This window comes from Lepidochelys olivacea, assembly GCF_965140295.1.
Source record: "Lepidochelys olivacea isolate rLepOli2 genome assembly, chromosome: 1".
NCBI classification, from domain to species: domain Eukaryota; kingdom Metazoa; phylum Chordata; order Testudines; family Cheloniidae; genus Lepidochelys; species Lepidochelys olivacea.
In genome coordinates this window covers 261,293,015-261,299,014 of record NC_140411.1, presented here as the reverse complement: position 1 = coordinate 261,299,014, position 6,000 = coordinate 261,293,015, and positions in this window count along the sequence as shown.

The window sequence follows — 6,000 nt, the reverse complement described above, 5'->3', positions numbered from 1 at the left end:
TCAAGTTATGCAGCTGCAAGGAATCTGACTACTGAAAAACACTAAAAGATAAGTTTCCAATATCTGACATAAATGAACTATACTGGAAAGCTGGCCATGTGTCAGACTAGCCTTGCATGTGAATATAAAGTGTAAGAGGGGAGATGGTGGGTTCAGGCAAGCAGAGGTGAATTAGAGGACAGCCTGTAGTTATGTCAAAGTCAACTACACAATGGATAGGTGGTACATCTTTAGTACTGTATTGGACAATCTGGTATTCACTATATAAGCCTCATGCCCCTCTCCCCTGCCAAGCCCACGGTGCATAGGCATAAAGTGGCTTAATTTTAAAAGGTAAATGGGCAAGGATAGGAAGGCAGAATTAAGGGTGTGAAGTTCTACAATGTCAATTTTTTGTTTGAAAGAGCAAAGCGTCAACAGATTTTCCTTATTATAGTAATGTGCATATACACACATTACTATAGTAATATCAGTTCTTTTGTTTAGTTTAATCCTAATAGCAATAGGATGAAATTAAGAAAAGAAAAATATAGGCTGAGTAGTCTCTCAAAGTACTAAAAGCCTCATTGCTCAGGATACTTAAAGTTAGGCTCGACAAACCAACAGTCAGGGAAGAATGAATAATCCATCATTTGTATCAGATGAGTTGAGCTAATAAGTCTTTTCTACCTTTCATTTCTGTGATTATTTTTGTTACATATAGTGATCAGACCAGAGGTGGGCAAACTATGGCCTGCGGGCCACATCCAGCCCACGGGACCGTCTTGCCTGGTCCTTGAGCTCCTGGCTGGGGAGGCTAGTCCCCGCCCCCTCCCGCACTGTCCCCCATGCCCTGCAGTTACGCCACTGTGCGGGCAGTGCAGCTGGCTCCGTCCAGGCAGCGGGGCTGCGAGCTCCTTGAGCGGCATGGTAAGGGGGCAGCAATGGTGGCACGTGCGGCAGCAAGCGGGGTTGGATAGGGGGTTCTGGGGGACAATCAGAGGACAGGGAGCAGTTAGATGGGGCAGAGCAGTCGGGGGGTGGGGTGGGTTGGATAGGGCATAGGAGTCCCAGGGGGTCTGTCAGGGGTCGGGGATGTGGATAGGGGTCGGGGTAGTCAGGGGGACAGGGAGCAGGGGGGTTGGATGGGGCGGAGGTTCTGAGGGGGGCAGTCAGTAGGTGGGGGTGGATAGGACGCAGGGGCCAGGCTGTTTGGGGGCCCAGCCTTCCCTACCCGGCCCTCCATACAGTTTTGGATCCTGATGTGGCCCTCGGGCCAAAAAAGGTTAGCCCACCCCTGGATCAGACCCATCCCTGCTTAGGTTGGGATATCTATTGAATGTAGATTATCAAGATGTAACAGGATAAATCCCTCCAAACTATAATTCATTTTATAAGCTGTTGGAAGAGCTGCTTCTGCAGCACTGTATTGGACCTACTGCTATAATGGCCAAGGGGTAGAATTCCCTGACAGGTATAGCAGAGCCACATAATGCAGAGGACTGTGTTAATTTACTTGGGTAATGGAGAAAAATCTTGAACCAAGTTCTTCTAAACCCTGTAATAGACTCAAGTAGAAGCCCCAGATGAGACCCAGAAAAAAAGATTTTTGTGTATCATACAAAGCTTCCAAAGAGGATGGCTTTGTTCCTTGTATGTTTTCCAGAAAAAATACAACACAACAGGATTTAAACTGAGACCTATTCAAACATCCCACAGCTAGGTTTCCCCAACTGGCATCAGATCTAGTTTCCAGATAAGGACAAATCTGTGTGCTGTCTCTTGCTTTTCCCTCTGAGGGATTCTTTCCACTAACACTCTGCCCCTCATCTCTGGAAGGAAATACATTTGAAAACTCCAAATCTACATATGCTCTTAGGCATCCATTTGAATAAACAGTCTGCAAGTTACGGATGTTCAAATTAAACTTCTTCTAAAGAAATGGACAATTAATGTTATATATTTTTCCAGCTCCTACTATATTAAACACCACAAAAATCACAACTGTTTGAGAGAGATTCTGAATCTGTCAGCCCAGGGGCAAAGTAATTGCAGGAGTGATGGGGTCATGGCCTGAGATTTCCAATTTCCCAGAATACATAATATAGTAGTATCTCATTAAACACTAGATGTTATGTTGGGAAGTCTAGAAAGTCCTTTAAATCACAGTGACCTCCAGAACAGGTAGTTTCTTAAAACAGCCATGCCTCCACCTCTCACATGAGACTGCCAGGACAAAATCAGATTCCCAAATAAAAACAAAAAAAACCTGAGCTCTCCTGATCACATCTTCTCTGGGACTGCATATATCAGAGAAAAAAGGAGAGGCTTTCCCTGTGCTAAAACATAAGACTAGGAATGAAGTGGCAGAGAAAGGAGAGGGCTGCAGAAGGGGAAGTTACTCACCTTGCAGTAACTGAAGTTCGAGAGGTATCCCCCTGTAGGTGCTCCACTCTTAAGTGTCGGTGCATCCCGGCGCCATTGATCGGAGATTTTCGGTAGCAGTGCCTGGTTGTGACGCAGGCACTCAGTTGGTATCTCCTGTCTCGTTGGAATCTTCCTGAGCCCCTGCATCCCACACCCCCCTCAGTTCCTTCTCTACCGTGGAGTGATTATACTAGTACTCCAAAATAGAGGGAATGAGGGTGGGGAGTGGAGCACCCACAGGGACACACATCTCAAAGAACTTCAGTTACTACAAGGTGAGTAACTTCCCTTTCTTCTTCGAGTGCTGTCCCTGTGGGTGCTCCCCTCTAGGTGAATGTGTAGCAGTACCCATATGGTTGGTGGGACTTTGGAGATGCGGTAGTGAGTACTGTATGGCCTACTATGGCGTCTGCCGTGGTATCTTGCGTGATAGCATAGTGTTTGCCAAACGTGTTTTCAGATGACCACGTAGCTGCTCTACAGATGTCGGAAATGGGTACGTTATGTAGGAAGGCAACAGATGTTGCCATAGCTCAAGTGGAATAAGTTCTAATGCCTTTCAGGAGGTTGAATATTTTGAATACGGTAAGAAGATCTGATGCAGTCAGAGATCCACTTGGACAGATGTTGTTTAGAGATAGCCGTACCTTGCCATCTTTCGGTGATGGAAACAAAGTCGTGGAGATTTACGAAATGGCTTAGTCCTGTCTAAGTAAAAGGCGATTGCTCGCCTGACATCGAGAGTATGCAGGGATGCCTCGCATGGAGTCTTGTGAGGTTTGGGATAAAAAGTAGGCAAGTATATCGGTTGGTTAAGGTGGAAGGTGAATACCACCTTAGGGAGAAATTTAGATGTAGTCTCAGAGTGACTGTCTTTGGAGAAGATTGTATACGGAGGATGGACCATCAGGGTGCTTATTTCACCTACTCTCCTTGCTGATGTTATTGCAACTAAGAAAGCTACCTTCATGGACATATGGAGAAGAGAGGAGGTAGCCAAAGGCTTAAATGGAGGTTTCATGAGAGTGTGAAGAACGAGGTTAAGCTTCCATGTAGCTGCCATTGGGTAAATTTCAGGGTAGAGATTTTGTAGGACTGTGAGAAATCATTTTATGGTGGGGTGGGTAAAGAGTGAATAACCGTTTAACAGGTCGTGCAAGGTGGTAAGCGTCACCAGGTGTACTTTGATGGAGCTGAGCGAAAGTGCACCCTGTTTTAGTCTCAGGAGGTAGTCTAGAATGTTAGGGAAGGTCACCGTATTGGGTGTTAAGTGATTACGTGAGCACCAGAGGGCGAAACGCTTCCACTTCTGCAGGTAAGTTTTACGAGTGGAGTCTTTTCTACTGTGCAGGAGGATGTATCGGACTTGCTCGGAACAGGCTAGTTCATGGGTTTGGAACCAGGCTGTCAGATGGAGCTTTTGGAGCTGTGGGGTGAAGAATCCGCCTGTTGCCCTGGGAAAGGAGATCTGGCCTGTTGGGGAGAGCCCGTGGATGACGGGAGGACATGCAGAGTAGGTAAAGATACCACATCTGTCTCGGCCAAGCTGGGGCAATAAGGATGACCCAGGCCTTGTCATCTACTATCTTCCGAAGAACCCTGTGTAGCAGAGGGATTGGTGGGAAGGTGTAGAGGAGAGAGTTGTTCTAGGGGATGAGGAACGCATCTCCTAGGGATGCAGTCCCGAGTCCCGCTCTGGAGCAAAACAGCCAACATTTTCGATTCTGGGGTGTGGCAAACAGGTCTATTGACGGGGTGCCCCAGAGGAAGAAGAGCTGTTGAAGAATTGCGGGATGCAGTTCCCATTCATGTTCTGTTGAGAAGTGTCTGCTGAGTGCGTTGGCAGTAGCATTGTGGCAGCCTGGTAGGAAGGAAGCGATGATTTGTATTTGATGTTGTATGCACCAATTCCATAGTCGGATGGCTTCTATGCAAAAGGAACATGATCGGGCTCCCTCTTGTCTGTTGCTATAGTACATACACGCTATGTTGTCTGTTAAGATCCGAACAGATTTGTTCTTTATGAGGGGAAGAAAGTGAAGGCATGCTCGCCTCACTGCTCTGAGCAATAAGAGATTTATGTGTAGGTGCGTCTCTGATGCAGACCACAGGCCTTGTGCCCTGTGTCCCCCTAGATGCACTCCCCAACCGATTAGCGAAGCGTCCGTGGTGAGCATGAGCATTGGGGATCGTTGCTGGAAGGAAACCCCCATGCAGAGGTTTTCTGGTCTTGTCCACCATGTACGGAAGCTGGAACATTGGGAGGAGGAGTTGGCAGCGTCCCTAAGGTGTGTCTGTTGGGTTTGAAATTGGAATTGAGCCAGCCCTGAAGACATCTCATGTGTAGCCTGGCATACTGGACCACGAAGGTGGTGGCTGCCATGTGACCAAGGAGCTGTAGACAGATTCTTGCCTGTGTCCTGGGACGAATAGAGAGTGTGCGTACGAGCTGCGTGATAGCGAGGAATTTGTGATATGGGAGCGAGGCTCTGCTCTGGATTGAGTCGAGATGAGCTCCAATGAACTTGATTTGTTGTGTAGGTGTCAGGGTGGATTTTTGGATGTTTATTTGGAGACCAAGGCTGTGAAAAAGATGGCGAAACGGGTAGCTTGAAGTGTCTCGCCATAGGAGTTGCCTTTGATGAGGCAATCATCCAGGTAGGGGAAAAGCGTGATCCCATGTTTGTGGAGGTGAGCCATGACCATGGCTAGAGTTTTGGAAAAGACGCTGTGGAGAGACCAAAGGGAAGAACTCTGTATTGAAAATGGTCATGACCAATTGCGAATCGTAGGAAGCATCTGTGAGCCGGACAAATTGATATATGAAAATAAGCGTCCTGTAGGTCGAGGGCTGTGAACCAGTCTCCTTGATCCAGTGCAGGAATTAATGTGCCCATTGTGACCATCTTGAACTTTTGTTTCCTCACAAATTGGTTCAGTAGGCGTAGATCTAATATAGGCCTCCATCCCCCAGTCCTTTTCTGGGTCAGGAAGTAATGGGAGTAAAATCCTTTCCCTCGATGTTGCATCGGCACAGGTTCCACTGTGCCTAGCTGGAGAAGGTGAGCCACTTCTACGCGAAGTAGGTGCTCGTGGGAGGGGTCCCTGAAGAGGGACGGGGAAGGGTAGGAGGATAGGATATGAATGGGATAGAGTAACCGGACTGAACTATTTTGAGGACCCAGCGATCCTGTGTAATACGCTGCCAGGCATGTTGGAAACTCTGGAGGCGGTGGCCAAATGGGCAAGTAGGCTGTACAAACAAGGGGTGGTCGTGCAGACCCTCGACCAATGTTTCAAAATTGTTTTTTATTCCCAGATGGGTGGGAGGTGGTTGCTTGAGCTTGATTTTGTCTGCACTTAGGGGTGTCTAGAGCGATTCCTATTTGTGTCATATGGTTTGAATTGAGGCCGATAATAATGTTGTGCGTGCAGTCTTTGGTAAGGTTGGTAACATCATCTCCTGGGAAGAGATGGGTGAATACCGAGGGTGCGCAGTGTCGCTCTAGCATCTTTCATAGTGTGAAGTAGTTCATCGTTGTTTTTTGGAAAACAGCTTGTTTTTATCAAAGGGGAGATCCTCCACTTTGGTCT